The sequence below is a fragment of the Durio zibethinus genome, chromosome 10, assembly GCF_047325235.1.
Source record: "Durio zibethinus cultivar Kanyao isolate XHJ-2024 chromosome 10, ASM4732523v1, whole genome shotgun sequence".
NCBI lineage: Eukaryota > Viridiplantae > Streptophyta > Magnoliopsida > Malvales > Malvaceae > Durio > Durio zibethinus.
In genome coordinates this window covers 23,844,562-23,865,961 of record NC_143171.1, presented here as the reverse complement: position 1 = coordinate 23,865,961, position 21,400 = coordinate 23,844,562, and the positions used below count along the sequence as shown (strand labels likewise).

The window sequence follows — 21,400 nt, the reverse complement described above, 5'->3', positions numbered from 1 at the left end:
CTGTAAATAGGGATAACGGAATTTTTGAGGAACTGTTTATAAATATATTCGATTTTTGTTCATTTATATTTATTTATTAAGTTTAATAAACAATTTTGAACAATATTTTTATATTCGTTTATTAAACGAATTGAACACGAACAAAAGTTTGTTTGGTTCATTTATATTCGTGAATTAACTCGTTTAAAGTTCAATTAAAATTCATTCACTTAAAGTTCGTTTAAAATTTATTCGTTTATTATTCATTTTTTGTTCATATAAAATAATACTAATAAAATTATATTTTTTTCCTTTAACATAATCTTATTTTAAGGTTCATTTATATTTGTTTGGATTAATTTATGTTTGTTTAAGGTTTATTTGTTTAAATTTGTTTAGTTATGATTTGTTTATTATTCATAAATATGTTCATTTATGTATGTTTGTGAACATGTTTCTTTAATACTCGCAAACATGTTCATTTAAGTTAATTGAATGAACATGAACTGAACGTGAACAACATAATATTTAAATGAACAAACATGAACGAACAAAACAATTTTCTTAACAAACATGAACTAAATACGAATACCTCTAAAAATAAACAAACAAACCACGAATATATGTTTATTCGTGCATGTTCAGCTCCAGCCCTACTTGTAAATGTGTTTAATCCTGCAATCCCAGTCCGTGTGCATGAATTGGTGACATTGGTAAATAACATGGTGTAATGGATCCTTATCAAGGGCCTGTAACTTTCTTCACTGCCAAGAGAGAATTCAATTCTAATAGCAACCTCCAAATGCCTCGTGCCCAACCAATTTTAAAACCTAAACCATATTTCCAATACCCCTCACAGTCCCGAGCAATGCCTCCTATACCAAGTTCCCCAGGATTAAATAAAGTTGAGTCATCAGCATTCACCTTCATAAACTCCGCAGGAGGAGGTTGCCAAGCAATAAGCCGAACTTGCCTGATAGAAGTAAACCGTCTAGTCTCCCTAAAATGCAAATAATCTCTCGTACTAGCCACTATAATGGTAGAAGAATGATTCGACCAGCTATAATTTTCCTCAAGCACACATTTATTTCTCCATTCCACACTTGCTTTTTTAATTAATGGGAGCTATAATCTTTCTCTGTTTCTCTTTTTGTTTGTCGTTCTGAAAACAGATTTTGATTTGTTGATTCTTTGTTTATGCTTTCTTTCTATCTTTTTTTTTTTTAAATGTTGAACTTTTGGCATATCCAATGATGGATTACTTTCTTTATTTTTTCCAAAGTGCATTTTGGCATACAGGGAATTTGGCTTCATGTTGCAGTAGCTGTAGCGAGCTATACTTCATTCTTCGGCATAATTTTATTTTTCAATCCTACTTCTATATACTATTACATACAACTATATATGTTTTACAGTTATAATACAAGAACATTTTTTTCAAGATTTGTTCATAATCTTGTTTTCAGGGTAGAGAAAAAAAAGGGCGAGAGGATTGCCTTGCCCTTGATATTGAACAATAGATCGATAATTCAAATAAAGATCATTGGCAGGTTCTTCGTTTGGAACCTCTCCATCTTGGCTTCTCATTCGATGAAGTTTGAATGAAAATGAACGCGTAGAGATTTTATGCAACGGTTTGTCTGTCATTCGGATCAGATTGTAAGACCATGCCCCGTCAAGGTTCCTATCACTGGTCCAACCACATACACCCAAATTCCCTTGTATTGAGCACTAGCAAGTGCTGGTCCTATGGTCCTTCTTGGGTTCATTGATCCACCTGATATGGGTCTGAAATATATATATATATATATATATATATATGCTTAGACAACTTGTAATTAGCATTACATTTTTTTTTTTTGCATGCGTCCTTATGTACGTATGTTGTGGCCTAGATGCTGGTTTTTCTTGAAGAATGAATATCAAGAGAATCTTCAAGAAACAATTCGGACAAATGAATCTGTCCGTTAATATAAGGTTAATTGGGCATATAATGGCAACTAAGAAAAAGGAATTGGAAGAGTTGACTCATAAATGAAGATTTCTAAAGTTGCTTACCCAGCCAAGATCGAAGTTATGCAAACAGCAGAACCAACAGCTATGCCTGCTAGCTCTCCTACTTGTCAATATGGAAACATATAAAAACTGGAAAGATCCAATTATACCTCAAAAAGGACAAAACTTTGAGAAGAAAATGCCATGCACCATTAAGTAAAATATAAGTGTGTTGTGACATCAAATATATGTGTGTATCAATAACTGATTGAATCAATTGATTAATTCATTTGTCTTGATGATAAAAAGTCATGAATTAAAGTCTCGATAATCCTTTGAGATTGTCACAGCTGATGCAATAAACATCATTGAAAATGTGACAACTATTTCCATGAATAAAGCTTGAAAATTTGATCCCGAAGGTGATATGGTGCCAACATGTTTTATTGGCTGCAATAATACACGAAGTGTGAATGATGCAGAGATTGCTCCTATTAGTTGAGCTGCAGCATAGAATGGGACCTGCAAGAAATTAAAACCCCACAATGTTTGGTTTTTTATTTATTTGTTCTTAAAAATTATGGCAATTTGAATATAATTAACCATAATTGTTACTGTCTTCGCAATTATTTAACTCATGAAAAATCTTGACCTTCATGCATGTTGCATTTTACAATACTGTTTAATAAAGAAAAATAGAGGTTGAAAGTGATGAAAGAACATGCATTCATAACATATTATTATTCATCCAATTTTCTTTCATTTTATTCTATTTTTCATTGTTTTTAGTGCATTTTGTTTGAGAAAGGAAGTACTCACCATTACGATTTGCATTATTTTTTAATTTAACATATAATTATGCTATTCAAAAGATAAGTATGGACTGCCGACCAGAGTCTTTTAATATTTTTGAAATGAGCATATAAATATAAAATCAAATAATTCTATATATTTTCAATATGGATTTATATATTCAATCATGTAGTTAGTTGAGTATTTAATTTTTAGTGCATAACAAACAAATATTGAATATAGTTTATTTGGCCATGAATTATTCCATTATTCATTTATATGTAATAATTGTGGTTAAGTGAAGCTTTTATTTGAGTTCAAAACTATTAATGGATAATTAAGCATTGCTGCTGCAGTGAAAAGATTTGAATTAAAAAATATATTTATAAAATATGATAAAAAAAGTGTGATTAGAAATTTTAAATGTTTGATAATATTATAAAAAAGTGATATTAGTAATTAAAATATTTAAAATATATACAAAATAACAAAATTTTAAAATTTTAAAGGTAATAAAATAATGTTTTTATCTTAAATGTATTTTTTTTACTATAAAATTATTTTTTTAAGAGTTTTTTTATTTGAGTTGGAAAATTAAACTTTTAAACTAAAAAATTATTATTTTTTGTTTAATATTGTGTTTAAATTAAAATAAATTTTTGAACACAAAATTTTTTTTCAATGTCAAAGTTAAAATGGTTCCAATAATCCAAAAAATGTAACCTGGGCTTGACCCCACTTATTTATTTGCCATGTCATCATGTCAATCCAATTTGTTTTAGGTGAAACTTAAAAATATATTATCGACTTATCTATTATTTATAAAATTTTTTGTTTATAAAATTTTTGTCAGTAAATTCTATTAGTAATGTTATTATCAATGGAAAACATATTATTATTGACAAAAAATTTTGTTAGCAATAGTCAATTTTTGATAGTGAATCTTTGTCAAAAGAATAAGAAATCATCACCAAAGAAAATAATAGAAAAAAAATGGAAGATCAAGATCATTGGATTAGACTTTGCTATTTTTTTTTGCCTAATATTATTTATTTTCATTGTTTCCTAAGCAAAAATTAGACCGGCTATTTAAAATACGATACAGTAATACAACACTAATACGATAGAAAAATAGAACACAAAGGTAACATGACTTAAAATTGTAGTAATAACTATATATTGATTTAACAAAACAAAAAAAATTATATTTTATATTTTTGTGTTGACACAAATTATGAAACATAATTTTTATATAAAATAGGATACGAATAAATGAATTTTAATATTTTTACATAATACGAATACACAAATCACCAAGCCTAACAAAAACATGGTGATTTTAGGAACTAAAAAGAAAATAATGTACCAATTTCCATGGAAAAATGTCTGACAGCTGCAAATGCTTGAGTAAGAGTTGGGTTCATGTGTGCACCAGAGACAAGGCCAACTGCACAGATCATTGCAGCTACAATAAGCCCACCAGCAATTGAAGCTCCAAGCCTTGAGATTTTGTTTTCATTAATGGCACTAATGGCGGCTGATCCACAAGTCACAAACACTAGCAAGTAGGTTGCTATGATCTCTGCAAACACCTGTTACATATGTACACATAAAATTTTATCAGACAACTAATGTTGTTTATACGAAAGGAAAAGCTATAGTTTTATGTAAGATGTTGTTTTGATAGGGTTGGAAGTTGAGATACATGCAAAACTATTTTTACCCTTCTTGCAAAATCAGTAGGGTAGTATGTTTGAAATGATTTGCAAACAAAACTAATGCCAAGCTCTTGGGGTGTTGGATTTTGATCGAATGGGGAAAGCTTATTTTGATGATCTATTGTAGCCATTGTTGAAGGACTGAAAAGCTGAAGGATGGAAGGAAGAGAACGAGGTTAATTAAAAAATATACCATCTAAAATCTGGTTTCATAGTTCAAAATATACTATTTAAAGATATCTAAGTCAATCTTGGGACTACTCTTTCAATGGGATAAATTTGATTAAGTGGCTAATCACACATAAACAAAAAAGATTGGTGATAACTCCTTTAATCCATGTCTAGCGGTAGGTCCACAAATCTATATGTTATGACAATTGTGAATATAAAAATCTTTGCAAATTTTGAATCTTTGTGATTTTTTTTTTTTTACGAAACTTGGAATATTGTGATCTTTAAACTTCTGTTATTTTTATTGAACAATTTATTATTTACTAAATATTGTATAAAAATTATTTTCTAAAAAAATAAAAAATAAAAAAATCTTTTCAAAAAAATTCATGAATCCTACCAAATTATTAGAAAATTTTAATGAATTTAAATTTTATGAAATCCATCAAACTATTGGGAAATTTATTGAATAAATTTCAAAAAATAGAAAATAATTTTTATCCTACTAAATTATTAAAGGATTGCTTCCTAAATTAAGTCTTAACAAAATATTAAAAGATTTAATGAACTTTTTTAAAAGAATAAAATATTTTTAAATAAAATCTAACTAAAGTATTGGGCGATCTATTTCAAAATAAATCTTACCAAGCTATTGGAGGACTTTACTAATTTTTTTGAATAAAATATACTAATAAATCTAACGACGAAGCCTCTTCAAAGTGGGATATTAATCTCCATGAATACTCTTAAGGTGAGAGAATTATCTTAAATTGCTACCAAACTATTAGGGACAATTTTAGGACTAATTTCAATACTAAATATTTTGGCAAAATATAAACATTTTTAAAGCTTAGATAATTTGAAATCAAACCGGTACCATTCTTTGGATGGGCACCGTGGGAGCTCTATAACCCTTTTCCACGCATAATAATACTCTTTGTCATAACGTCTAGATCCGAGGATCTATCACTAGACATTGACTTAAGGAGTTGCCACCAATCCTTTTTATCTAGGTGCGATTGACCACCTAAGGAATCTATCATTTTAAGGAACACCTAAGCTTAAAGGTCCCTAAAAGAATAGGTTCAGGTCTACTAATCAGAACAAGGTTCGGAAGTTCAGTTACGTGTGAGAAAGGTTATAGCACCCTCATAACGCCCATCAAAAGATAGTACCAGCTTAATTTTGTGTTATCCAATAAGCCTCATAAATTTACTAAGTAATTAACTATTGAAAATTATTCTCAATTGACTCTAATACTTTTAGCAGAAAATTGAGAAAATCTCCTCACCTCAAGAGTATGCAAGAAAACTACTGTCTCACTTGCAGAGGCTCCATCTTCAGATTATTCAACATTAAAGAAAATTCAAGAAAATAAAAAGAAAAAAAATGATTGCTTTTGTACAGAGAAAATTGATACTTTCAACTTTTCCTCAAAAATTCATTTTTAAAAACTTATTTTTAAGGAAAATTGATACTTTTAACTTTTTGCCAAAAATATTTTTTTAGAAAGCTTATTTTCAAGGAAAATTGATACTTTCAACTTTTCCTCAAAAATATTTTTTTAGAAAGCTTATTTTCAAGGAAAATTGAAAAATTGATACTTTCAACTTTTCCTCAAAATTATTTTTTAGAAAGCATATTTTCAAGGAAAATTGATACTTTCAACTTTTTCTCAAAAATATATTTTTTGAAAAACTTATTTTCAAGGAAAATTGATACTTTCAACTTTTCCTTAAAAATAGTTTTTTTTTAATTTTATTTAAAAAAATAAAATAAAAAGTGTTAAACAATTCTAATCTAATCAATAAATAATAATAATAATAAATAATAAATAAATAATGAAAAAAAAACCTTGGGAACTGCTCGACTTAGCGGCTCGGCTCGGTTTAGCTCCAAGGGTCGGATAACACTCGGGTCACACTCGGGTCAGTGCTCGGATCGGGTCGTCCAATTTCAAAATGCGCGGATCCTCTGAAAACAGTAACACCAAAATGACGTCGTTTTCAGTGAGTATAAAAGGCTATCCATTCTATTTTTTCAGTAGATATCTCCTCCCTTCTCTTTCTCTCCCCTTCCTTTTCTCCTCCCTTTCTCTAAACCAGCGAAGAACTTTGGTTGAATCTCGTCGGATTCTGAAAAATGTCACCAAAATCTGGGTTTTTTGTTGAAAGTTCACTGAAAAGTTGGTCGGTTTCTGGAAATGATCGCGAAAACTTGGTAGCTAATCAAAAAATTCGAACTTGGCTGGAAAAGTCACCAAAAAATTCAAAGTTCGAGAAAAATTCAACCGAAATCTGGAAATTTTTCAAAAATTTCAAAAAAAAAATCACCAGAAATTAAAAAAAATTCCCACCGATTTCTAGAGCTGTTCTAACACACCAAAACTCTTTTTTAGCTTTTGTTTCTTCTCTGTGCGTCTGTGTTTCTATCCTCTGGTCCTTTGATTCGTGGATCTATTTATAGGGATTGATCAAAAGAGTTTTTGATCAATCCCAACTCTTCCTTGGATTAGGATTCAATCCTTGAATCCAATATGGACTCTGATTGAATCCCAAATCTATGGTAGAATTCCCAAATTCCATCACAATCTCAGCCGAATAAAAAGAAAAAGAAAATCAAATCAAAAAATAAAAAGTGTTAATAGATAATTAAAAGAAAATAATTTGATAAATAAAAATACTAATAGATAAATAATAATAATAGATAAATAATAATATATAAATAGATAAATAATAATAAATACATATATATACTAACAAATAAATAAAAAAAAATTAATAAATATATATTAATAAATAAGAATAATAAATAAATAAATAAAAATACATAAGATACAAAAAAGAAATATATATAAAATACAAAATAAAAAATAAAATGGGCCTACCCATTTGGACCAAGCCCAATTAATCCAGGCTTGGACCAAATTGGGTGTCTACAGCTACCCCTCTTTGCACATTTTCTGTGAGACAGAAATTGTGCAAAGACGTAGACACCCATTCAAGACTTCACTCGACCTCTTTTTTCATTTTTTTGTGTTAAAAATTTGATCAAAACTCTTCTAAGCAGAGGCTCAACGACTTTGGAAAACATAAACAAAGTTTCTCTAATCAGAGGCTCAACGACTTTGAAAATAAATAAACAAAGCTCCTCTAATCAGAGGCTCAACAACTTTTGAAAATAAATTGTTCCTCTAAATAAAGGCATCACAACTTTTGGGAAGTAAATTGCTCCTCTAATCAGAGGCATCATAACTTTGAAAAATAGATTGCCCTTTGACAAACATGTCCAAAGGAGTTGAAAATCGTGTTCGAAGGAATTTCAGGAGATTATGTGCAAAGGTCTTACAAATCAGCCTTGATTCCAAGAGACATCCTATTTCAAGGATTAGAAACTTACCTGACAAGCTTTTTCTCAAATTTAAAAATGTCTTCACATTTGTCTTCTCTATGTGGGATGTTGGAATACCCCTGCTTCTTGAATTTATGCACTATATTTCCTTGAATGTAGTATATGCTATGCAATGCATGTGAAATTCAATGCATGCTATGCAACTATTGGCTAATTAATTCCTATTCAATTGTGGTTCTCAAGTTTCTCAAGCTCTTTTCTTGGGCATCACCTGTTATTCTTCAAAGACCAAATTACGCTGCTCTTCTAAGATCGAGCCAGTGTAGCTCCCAATCATCCATTCCACTCATATTCTTCTTGTAAGAAATCTCTTTCCAAATTCAATGTTCTTATTAGGAATTGAACATCTCAATTCTGCCTTTATCACTCTTCACTTATTCAATGTAATGTGAAAGTCTTTTATGCCATTATTCATTCATCAATCATTATTTCAAACTCAAAAAGTAAGAATGCATTTGCACATTTCTTCCATTGTAGGGTATTAAGAAGAAAAAGATAAGAATGGTTGAGAAATAGTCACCAGAAGAGGCACACGAAGAGTGAAATAGAATGTCTTTTATTAGCAAAATGTTGGCAAACTTTGGCCAAGGAAGAATTACAAGGATAAGTATGGGGGACAAATCCCAAAAATTAACAATCGGATAATCATGATAACATATCTCAAGGTTTCTTAAAAACTCAACCATCTGATGTACTTAACAACTTAGAGCTCCTCCGAATTTATTAGCGTCTATGCTAATGGATTTTTAAATTTGATGTTGTACTCTCCTTATATAAGCTGCCTTTCCAGGTTTTCAACTTAAATAAACCCCTTATGATTGAAATCGCCCTTTTAAGGTTTTTGCCTTAAGTCCTCCTTTTTCATTCACTTTTTTTCATTTTTTTTTTTTCATTTTTTTTGTTTCATTTTTCATTTTTTTTTCAAGCATAATATTTTTTCACAGCATCAGAATTTATAGGATGGGATAAATCATTTCCATTCATCTCAGTCAGTATCAGTGCTCCACCTAAGAAAGCCCGTTTCACCACATACGGCCCTTCCCAATTCGAAATCCATTTTCTTTTATTATGGTGCTGGATTGAAAGGATTCTTTTCAAGACCAACTCTTCTTTTCGAAAGTAACAGGGTTGAATCTTTTTATCATGACCCCTCATCATTCTTCTTTGATATAGCTGACCATGGCACAATGTAGTCAATCTTTTTTTTTCTATGAAATTTAACTATTCATAGCATTCTCGAATCCATTCAGCTTTTTTCAACTCAACTTCTTTTAGAACCCTCAAGGATGGGATCTCCACTTCCACTGGTAGTACAACTTTCATCCCATAAACCAAAGAAAATAAGGTTGTCCCAATAGAGGTGCACATTGACGTTCGATATGTATGCAGTGCAAATGGTAACTTCTCATGCCAATCTTTATAAGTCTCAATCATCTTCTCAAGAATTCTTTTTATGTTCTTGTTGACTGCCTCAACTGCCCCATTTATTTTCAGACGGTATGGTGCCGAGTTATGATGCTTGATCTTGTATTGAGCACATATTTCTTGCATCATCTTACTATTTAAATTCTTGGCATTATCTGAAATAATTTTCTCCAGAAGTCCATATCTGTAGATGATCTCTCTCTTTATGAACTTACAAATCACAAAATGTGTTACATTTGCATATGATGCTACCTCCACCCATTTTGTGAAGTAATCTATCATCACAAAAATAAATCTATGCCCATTAGAAGCCTTTGGGGTGATAGGACCAATGACATCCATGCCCCACATTGAGAATGGCCAAAGTGGTGCCATAACATATAAAGAAGATGGTAGAGCATGGATCTTATCATCATATATCTGGCATTTATGGCATTTATGAGCATAGTCAATGCAATCACTCTTCATTGTCAACCAGTAATATCCTACTCTTATGATCTTTCTGTCATCGTATATCCACTGGTATGTGCCCCACATATTCCATCATGCACCTCTTTAATGATTTTTCTCCCTTTAGCTTTACTTACACATCTTAGTAATACTTTATCTCAACTTCTTTTGTATAGAACATCCTCATCCAAGAAAAAGCTTATAGCCAATCTTCAGATGACCCTTTTATCATTTTTTATTGCTTGAACTGGGTATTGCTGATCTTTAATATATGTAAGATATCATAATACCAGGGCTTCTCATCTTCCTCCTTTTTTACATTGGAGCAATGAGCTAGCATATCTTTAACATTTAGCCTGATGGGTTGAATGTCAGTATTGTCATTAATTCGAATCATTGCAGCCAGAGTAGCCAATGCATCGATAATCAGATTCTCTTCTCGAGGTAAATGGTCAAACTGGATATCTTCAAATTGTTTTACCAACTCTAGAATAACTTATGATATAGAACGAGTTTTGAATCTCCCGTCTCCCATTCCTCTTTCAACTGATATATAACTAGAGCTGAGTCTCCAAACACTTTTAATGCTTTCACTCTTCTATCTATAGCAGCTTGCAAGCCCATGACACATGCATCATATTTCGCAATGTTATTTGTGTAATTAAAATTTAACCTTGCTATTACAGGGTAATATTATTCTTTTGGAGAGATCAAAATTATCCTAATTCCATGTCCCAAGGCATTGGCAGCTCCATCAAAATACATTCTCCAACACTTTTTTCCATGCTCCCCTTTTTCTAGTTAGGAAATGGTCATTAGATCTTCATTAGGGAATTTCAACCTCATTGGTTTATATTCTTCAGTAACACGATCTGTGAAAAACTCTGCTATAGCACCCATTTTTATTGCCTTTCGATTCACATATATAATATATTCCAAGAGCATTACTTGCCATCTAGCAATTCTTTCAGATAAAGAAAGCTTCTCGAAGATGTATTTAATTGGATCTAGTTTTGCTATGAGCCATGTGGTATGATAGAGCATATATTGTCTAAGTCTTTTGGCAGTCCATGCTAATGCACAACATATTTTCTCCAATGAAGAATACTTAGATTCATATTCTGTGAACTTTTTACTTAGATAGTAAATAGCTCTCTCCTTTCAGCTAGACTCATCTTGTTGCCCCTACACACATCCCATTGAATTTTCACACACTGTCAAGTATAGAATTAAAGGTTTTCCTGAAACAGGTGGCACCAACACTGGAGGGTTTGACAAGTATTGCTTAATTTTATCAAAAGCCACTTGACATTCCTCATTCCATTTTTTAAGATTATTCTTACGGAGAAGCTTAAATATAGGATCACATTTATAGGTAAGCTGAGAGATAAATCGAGAAATGTAATTCAATCTTTTTAGAAAACCTCGAACTCCCTTTGGTGTTCTCGAAGGTGATAAATTCTGAATGGCTCGTATCTTGTCTGGATCTACTTCAATTCCCCTTTCACTGACCACAAAGCCTAGTAACTTCCCTGACTTTACCCCAAAAGTGCACTTGGCTGGGTTTAACTTGAGCTGAAACCTTCTTAATCTCTCAAATAACTTTTTGAGGCTGGTGACATGATCTTCATTCTCATAAGATTTTACAATCAGATCATCTATATACACCTCAATCTCTTTATGCATCATGTTATGGAAGAGTGTTACCATGGCCCTTTAATATGTTACCTTAGCATTCTTCAACCAAAAAGGCATGACTTTGTAACAAAAGGTTCTTCACATGGTCACGAAAGTGGTTTTTTCCATATTATCTACAGCCATATTTATTTGATTATACCCTGAGAACCCATCCATAAAGGAGAAAATTGAATGCCTAGCCGTGTTATCTACCAGTGTGTCGATATGAACTAAAGAAAAGTTATCTTTTGGACTAGCCTTATTCAAATCACAATAGTCTACACACATTCATACCTTTCTATCTTTCTTAAGAACTGGTACTATATTGGCTACCTATTCTGGATACTTAGTCACTTGTAGAAAACCTACATCAAATTATTTTTTTACCTCTTCTTTGATCTTTGTAGCATTTCAGGCTTCATTCATCTCAATTTCTATTGAACTGGCTTACATTCTGGCTTTAGGGGCAATCTGTGCTCTACTATCTCTGTGCTCAGTCTTGGCATATCCTGGTAAGACCAAGCAAACACATCTATGTATTCTCAAAGTAAATCTACTAAACGTTGTCTATCTCCTGATGAAAGTGAAGTGCCAATTCTGACATCTTTCTTATTCTCTTCATCTCTTAGATTCATTAAGTCAACTATCTTTTGATGAGGCTCAATTGGCTTATTTTCTTGTTCAGTCAATCTCATTAGATTCGGAGGCATAATATTCCTCAGAATTCTCTTCATTGTCAAGTTCATCAGTGTTAATTGAATTTTTAAAACTAACATCTTGATTGTTATCATGATTATCTTCATGTTCATTTAAAGACCGAAAATTGGATGAAATGAGATATGTTGGCAAGATGTGTTTGAAAAAATGGCAGTAATGAAGACACAAGAAGAAATGAATAAAAATGCATCCTTCTTAATTTTTATTAAAATAATAAAAGATAAATGGCCCAAACAGAAAAAATCACCCCAATGCCTTGGGCAGTAGTTATTGGGATGTTACAATTATATTGTATTAGTTTCAAAAGTCATAGGTATTTCAATCGCACTCCAATTGCTTAACTCATAATCTGGTGGACAAAAGCAGACCCACTCCTATTGATTAAGCCCCACTTCATCTTCAATAGCATTAATGGTTAACTAGGCAAAACCTCTTTTCATGTTTTTTCTTATATTTGGGTACATGAATCCTATAGGTCTGAAAGTCTCGTACAGGTGTAGGATAACCATTAGTCTTATCATTTTTTTGCTGGCCTTCTCTTGATCTCCCATTCTGCTACCTCATAGCCTAGGCCTAACCTTTCACTATTGTCTATCACTGTCGATGGTTCTTTTATTCCCTGCAAGTTTTTGCCTAGCCCTAATCCTGGATACCAGCCCTTATGATGACTTGGCTTATCACTATCCTTGAAAAAAGTTGATTTTTAAGTCTTTCACCTATAGAATTAACTAGCTCAAAAGATCAATAGGAGTATTCTACAGCTTTTTCGATAGCCTCTACATACGAAGCATTCAACGTTTAGGTCACTAGCATGTCTTCTTCCCTAACTACCACTACCAATTAATCTTTTACATTAAACTTAATCTTTTAGTGCAAGGTAAAGGGCACAACTCCTACCATGTGAATCCATGACCTTCCCAATAGATAGCTGTAGGATGGAGAGATATCCATCACTTAAAACTTCACATTAAAAGTGCATGACCCAATTTGTAAAGGCATCTCGATATCCCCCAAGACTTCCCTTCTGGTCCCATCAAAAGCTTTCACGATCGTCTGACTGCCTTTCATATGAGAGTAGTCAATGGGTAACTTTGCCAAAGTTGACATAGGCATAGCGAAACCATTATTAATAAGGACTTTGGCTATGATATGGCTCTTGCACTTGACCGTGATATGCAAAGCCTTGGCATTTCTTCTTCCTTTCGAGGAAATCTTATCATCGTTGAATAAAATGTAATTCGGCATGACTAGATTTTCAGCCAGATGGTTCACATATTCAACAGATACATTATGTGTCATATATGCTTGGTTCAATACTTTCAGTAGGGTATTTCTGTGTGGCTCTGAATTTAATAGCAATGATAGCAATGAGATTCATGCTGGCATTTTGTTCAACTGTTCAACCACTGAATACTCACTATGTTTTACCAATTTTAGGAATTCACAAGCCTCTTTTTTTGACATCGACTTCAGGTGATCTTTCTTAGGTTTTATTTTAGGGTTATTTCATCTTTCTCCTTCTTTAACTTTCTCTCTTCCAACCTTCTCTAACATTTCTGGAGTGTAGCATCTTTCACTTCGAGTAATGCCTCATACACCAGTTATATTAGAGGTGTCAGCTTTACAGACATCCTCTTCTTGCCCCTGAACTACTGTATCGTAATTATATTTTTAGGGTATAACTTTATCATCATTATATGGGAAGGGAGTCAAAACTTTAAAAGTTATCGGCCTGGGAATGAGTTTATCTATGATTGACTTTGATTTGTTCCCATAATGAATTGTCACCGACTTTGGAAATAATTTTGCAGGCTTATCAGTCATGGACACTTCAACACCTTCTAAGTCTTTTCTTTTTTCGTAGACCTCAATCTGGTATGAATCCAAGAGCTTTTATACCTTTTAGTGAAACTACTCATAAGTTTTGATAGAGTGGCCTATTGCCCCACTATGATATTTACAACTAGTGTTGGTTATATACTCTATGATAACTGTGTGGACTCACTAGTTGTATCATGTCAGCTTTCCATAAAATATCAAATAGCTGACTAAGAGGTGTCTTAATATCTGTCATTTTTTTCTTCAAATGACACTCTTGTTCTTCATTTAGAGCATTCAGATTATGATTAGGCAAGGGATTGCCACTAAAATTTGGTGCAATCAGCCCTTCTATATCAAAGCTAATCATTCTATCTTTGATCAATCGTTGCACTTTGTGTTTCAAGACGGTTCAATTTTCGATGGAGTGACCAACAATCCCATAATGATAGTCACAATAGGCTATGAGATCATACCATTTAATATAAGGTGGCTTGAAAGGCTCTAATTTACTAGGAGCAATCAGATGATTATTATAAAGCTCACGATATAATTCTGTATAGGTCATTGAGATTGGGTCAAATACAAGTTTTTCGTAAGTAGTTCACTGCTCCCGTGAACCACCTATTGGGTTAGCTGAACGAGTTTAGGGTCTTGGGGTAGGCTGAGTGTTAGGACTATATGTGATATTTTGAGGCCTAAAAAGAGGTTGATATGTTTAGGGATAAGGTGACTGTACAAATGGTTGGTATGGGTAAGAGGAAGTGTTATTTACAGTAGGGTAATATGAAAGGTATCTTTATGGTGAATAGGGTTGATAATCCCCAAATTACTATCTATCAAAGTTCACAGCCTGAGCTTCAGTCTTTTTTTTCTTTAGGACACTTTTGCTAGATGCTTCACTTCCTTCCAACTTGCCATTCTTGATGGCACTCTCGAAATTACCAAATCAATAAAATTTTTGGTTGTATTCTCTATCATCTTTTCATAATAAGAAGGTTTCAAAGTGCTAACAAATAGCACTGTAGTTTTTTTCTCAGTCAGAAGAAGTTGTACCTGAGAAGCTATATCCCTCTATCTCTGGGTGTATTCTTTAAAAGACTCATTTACCTTTTTCTTCAAGTTCTGTAAAGACAAATGATCAGGAGCCAAATCGATAATATGTCGATATTGATTGATGAAGTCATAAGCCATATTGCTCTAAGAATGAATGCAGGTTCTGTCTAGCTGGACATACCACTTGGCAACAGAGCCTGTAAGGCTATCTTGAAAAACATGGATCAATAGTTTTTCATTATGGGTATGGGCTACCATCTTTCGGTAATTCATGGTGATATGAGTTTTGGGGCACTTCGTACCATCATATTTTTCAAATTCTGGTACTTTGAATTTTGGTGGAATGACTACATCCGAGACTAAGTACAGCCTAACAGCATCAACAGAACCATAAAATCTAATCCTTTTTACAGCCCTTAACCTTTGTTCCAGCATACTAATCTTTGTATCTTTTTGAAACTCTGTCGTTTTTGCTTTCTCCTTATTTTTCAAGTCATCTAGATCAGGAATCGATTTTACTACCTTTTCAGTAAAGACAGGATTTACATAGCTATGGTAATGCCCTAGATTGAAGGCTGATGGCATTCCAGGATATGTAGGATATGCGAAGTGTTATGGTGGAACCTCTTGTGTAGACTGGGCTTAAAGTGGACCAAAACTTAGAGGATACAAAAGGTCAGCCACTTCTTGTAATAGAGGAACTTGTTGGCTTGTATTTTCTTCTACTATTTTTCCCTTGTTCAGCTTATTGAGAGCATCTAAAATCTTACTCAAATCATTTTCAATATTTTCCTGTGCTTTTTTTAGCTTTCTAAATCTATGAGAATTTTTCTACTTCATTTGTCTGGCTCTGGCTCTTGTGTTTTATCGATGGACAGAGTTCTCGTTAGATGGAGCTATCCTTGAACCTTAAGTACCATATCTTAGAATTAGTAAATTTGCATGACTATCTCATGGTTACTTTATTAAGTGTAATGAGTGAGAATGCAATGAATGAGAATGCATGTATGTAAAGAACATTTGCCTTAAAGACGGTATTTAACTAAAAGATTTCATTTATTGTAAAAAACTTTTATTTACATAGAGTTTATCATCCTAGAATTATAACCATAAAATTGTTTGATCTGTTTATACTAGGCCTTAGCTTCTTCGATAAAGTTTAATAAATGCTGCCCATGCTCTCCTACTGGGGTCACCACTTGTTTCAATGCCTCTGCCTCTTCCACCATCTCTCTTGCCTTGCATACCCCTTTACAAATTTGAGTCGTTAGGTGCTCAATGTATTTCTGTCTTCCTATGTTCTCTCTTTTACCACACCAAACTTGGTATGATAACTTTCTATGCTCTCTAACCAATGCAGCAATGTGATCTTCTTGTTCATTTAACTTTTGTCTTAGCCTGCTTAGATAGCTATTCAGCAAGTTATTTTCTGTCTGTACTTGGGTGCTTTCTTCTTCCAATTCAGCATACTCTTGCTTCAATCTTGTATTCTCTTCAGTCAGTTCAACAATGGTTATCTCTTTGGCCCTTTCTCTCACACATAACCTTTTATGTTCTTGGTGTAGCTCTGTTAAGTCTTCAACAGTTGTACCACATTCTCTAGCAATTTTGTGAACTCTGGCTTCATGACTTTCAGCTTTATCTTTCCACTAGTCTTTTTCTTCTCGAAGCTTCTGGATTTCTTTCTTTAACTTACCCTTTTCAAACTCAAATTCTTTTGTCGCAAGCTCTAATTCTGATGGTGTCTCTTCAAGTTTTTCTCCTATTAGTGGTTGAAAGCTTTCACAAGTGAATACCATTTCTTGTCTTCATTTTGCTCTCCAAACTAAATACCCTGGAGTGACTTTATCAGTAAATGGTCCAGGACTCACTCTTCAGGGATTTTTCCATGCTTTAATCATCTCATTCATCATCTGAAATGCTTTTGGCTCACTGTAATAGAAATCCAACTGATGAAGCCCATGCATTATAAGAATGAACTGTTCTGCCCCAAACTGCCTTCTCACTAGGAGTGGTGCATAATTTGTCACTCCCTATAAACCCAAAAGTGGGACCACTGTATTATCCCTACATTGATACAACATAGGCTCACGATTCATCCATGGGGCCAACCATCTTACTTCGACACTGGTTAATTTTTATAGGAAAGTTATCCATTCCTTTTTAGACTTTCATTCTGACCACCCACTTTCACAAAATTTCTTGATCGGAGCTCGATTGCGGACATAAAGCTTCGAGAAAGCACATTTTCCCCATTCGAAATGGCTTTTCATCCATAAGTATAATAACTGCATGCAGCCTATAAAGCGCCCTCCATTTCGACGATAGTAACTCAAAGATCTGATAGTCCCTGCTAATATTATCGTTAAATGATTATAACTATTGATCACACTCTCGAAAAAGTCAACCATCGCTATATCAATATAACCCAAAACATTTGAAAATATCACCATTCCGTATATGGCTAAGGCAAATATACCTAACCCCTATTTTTTGTTGGCATGTTGCACTAGAAACTGATGAAAAAACTTCTAAGGTAGGCAAACCTGTTCTTGTTTCTTCTTTATATGAGAATCCATAACTTCTTTATCTATCCTCATGAGTTGAGCCAAACCCTTATGAAATCTTGACTTATGTTTTTTGACATATATCTTATCAGGAGCCTTGAGGTGCAAACCCAATAAAATCGAATATTCTTCGATGGTTGGTGTCATATCAACTTCATTAAAGATGAAACACTTGTATGCAGGATCCCAGAGTTGAGATACAGCTTTGATTAGTTGGTCACCGACAACTACTGCGATAAGGTGTGCTATATACCTGTGTCTCTGGCGAAACTACTCTTATTTTAACAGACTCATCTTCTTCCATATATCAACCAAATCCTCTAGATTATTTTGTTTGAAAATGATAGATGTTTATTGAGACAAGGTTGAATCATATCCGATTGGTAAACAATCCCCCATCTTTAGTTTAATCTTTTCTGATTGGACCCTTACTTCGTTGGGTGACTCACAATGTGCTAATACAGATGAAGAACAAACTAGTCGTTTTGTAGAGTCCATGAAAAATTTTTACTGAAGACTATCTTTCAAGCAAATGTTCTTTATGCAACTGTATGGTATGAGCATGAACCAATGCAAAAGAATGAGAGAAAAGGTTAGTATACCTAGAAAAAAAAGAATAAATACATAACTAAGTAAATTAAAACATCACACAGAATAAGATGAATGAATCCTATGCTTTTGGTCAATTCTAAAAAGGGAAGAATGATGGCTCTATCTATAGGTAAGGCACTCTTAAGGTTCACTATATGTGGTTTGAGGTTAAAGTCTAAAGGTTCCCAAATTGCTCCTTACATCATTGTCCACCACAGACTAGTAAGGCACCCTAATCCTCACCCATTACAAGCTTCAAAGGAAAAAGGTTCAATTTGAGTGGAAGTATTTCGCTAGCCACTGCGGAGGTATTAAACTTCACGAAAGTAATAGGTACTTTACTCTCTCCTAGAGGGATGGAGCTCAGGTATAGAGCTCATATTGTGCATATGCATATGAATCACATAATTAATAAAGTAAATAAACATGAATGAATAAAAGAATCTATGCAAAAGGTTCAATATTATTAGGCTTTTAGATAACACAAATTTATTTGTTGGCCTAACTCTCAGAAGTCCCCAGTGGAGTCGTCAAACTGTCATAACATCTAGATCTGGGGATCTATCACTAGACATTGACTTAAGGAGTCGCCAACAATCTTTTTTATAGGTGTGATTGGCCACGTAAGGAATCTATCCTTTTAAGGAACACCTAAGCTTAAGGATCCCTAAAAGAATAGGTTCGGGTCTACTAACCATAACAGGGTTCGGGAGTTCAGTTACTTGTGAGGAAGGTTATAGCACCCTCACAACGCCTATCAAAAGATGGTACCAGCTTAATTTTGTATTATCCAATAAGCCTCATAAATTTACCAAGTAATTAACTATTGAAAATTATTCTCAATTGACTCCAATACTTTAGTAGAAAATTGAGAAAATCTCCTCACCTTAAGAGTATGTAAGAAAACTATTGTCTCACTTGCAGAGGCTCCATTGTTAGATTATTTAAAATTAAAAAAAATTCAAGAAAATAAAAAGGAAAAAAAATGATTGCTTTTGTACAAGAAAAATTAATACTTTCAACTTTTCCCCAAAAGATTTTTTAGAAACTTTAATTTCGAGGAAAATTGATACTTTCAACTTTTCCTCAAAAATATTTTTTTTGAAAAACTTATTTTCAAGGAAAATTGATATTTTAAACTTTTCCTTAAAATTTTTTTTTTGAATTTTATTTAAAGAAAAGAAAATAAAATAAAAATAAAAATAAAGAAAAGTAAAATAAAAAGTATTAAACAATTCTAATCTAATCAATAAATAAAAATAATAAAAATAATAAATAATAAATAAATAATAAGAAATGAAAAAAGAAAAAAAACCTAGGAACGGCTCGGCTCCAGGGGTCGGATAGCACTCGGGTCACATGTGGGTCAGCGCTTGGGTCAAGTCGCCCGATTTCAAAATGCATAGATCTTCTGGGAACAGTAATACCAAAACGACGTCGTTTTCAACGAGTATAAAAAGTTATCCTTTCTGTTTTTTCAACAGATCTCTCCTCCCCTCTCTCTCTCTTCCCTTCCTTTTCTCCTTCCTCTCTCTAAACCAACGAAAAACTCTGGTTGAATCTCGTCAAATTCTGAAAAATATCATCGAAATCTGGGTTTTTCGCCAGAAGTTCACCAAAAAGTTGGTCGATTTCTGGAAATGGTCATCGAAAACTGGGTAGCTGACCGAAAAATTCAAACTTGGCCGAAAAAGTCACCGAAAAATTCAAACTTTGTCAAAAAATTCAACCAAAATCTGAAAATTTTCCAAAAATTTCCAAAAAAAAAATCACCAAAAATTAAAAAAAATTCCCATCAATTCCTAAAGCTATTCTAACGCACTAAAACCCTTTTTTAGCTTCTGTTTCTTCTCTATGTGTCTGCGTTGCTGTCCTTTGGTCCTTTGATTCGTGGATCTATTTATAAGGATTGATCAGAAGAGTTTCTGATCAATCCCAACTCCTCTTTGGATTGAGATTCAATCCTTGAATCCAATATGGACTCTGATTGAATCCTAAATCCACTGTAGAATTCTCAAATTCCATCCCAATCTCAACTGAATAAAAAGAAAAAGAAAATCAAATCAAAAAATAAAAAATGTTAATAGATAATTAAAAGAAAATAATTAGATAAATAAAAATATTAATAGATAAATAGATAAATAATAATAAATACATATACTAACAGATAAATAATAAAAAATAAATATATATATATTAATAAATAGTAATAATAAATAAATAAATAAAAATACATAAGATACAAAAAAGAAATATATATAAAATACAAAATAAAAAATAAAATGGGCCTACACATTTGGACCAGGCCCAATTGATCCAGGCCTGAACCAAATTGGATATCTACACTCTTGAACTTAAAATCTAGTTTCGTGGATCAAAATATACTATTTAAATATACCTAAGTTAATCTTGGGACTACTCTTTAAAAGGGACAGATTCGATTAGGTGACCAATTACACTTAAACACAAAATATTGATAGCAACTATTTTATTTCTTATCTAGTAGTAGGTCTATAGATCTATACGTTATGACACTTACAAATATAAAAATCTTTGCAAATCTTGAATCTTTACAACTTTCTTTTGTAAAACTTGGAACATTGGGATCCTTGAACTTCTTTTATGGAACCTTACAAATCTTTGAATTTTTAAAATTTGAATCTTTGAATTTCAAGCTGAAGTTTTGAATTTTATTTTTCTAGCTCGCAGTTCAATCCAGGTCACTCATTTCAATCGCGACTTAGTCCATATCATTTTATTTTTCAAGCTCACGATTCAATACCAATCACTTAGTTTCGATCCCAGCTTGATCGTGATCATTTTATTTTTTTAGCCTGCGATTCAATCCCAGTCACTCATTTCGATCGCGACTCAGTCTAGATCATTTTATTTTTTAGACTTGCTATTCAATCATAGTCACTCATCTCGATCTTGGCTCAACCTATATCATTTTATTTTTTTGACCTGTGGTACAATCCTGGTCACTTATTTTGATCTTTGCTCAGTCCATATCATTTTATTTTTCAAACCCAC

At 32.6% G+C, this 21,400-nt stretch overlaps 1 pseudogene; it reads right to left on the bottom strand.

Annotated features, from left to right (window-relative positions):
- Positions 1 to 939: 939 nt before the first annotated feature.
- LOC111293383 (aquaporin NIP2-2-like) lies at positions 940 to 4,615 on the bottom strand (annotated as a pseudogene).
- Positions 4,616 to 21,400: the final 16,785 nt, after the last annotated feature.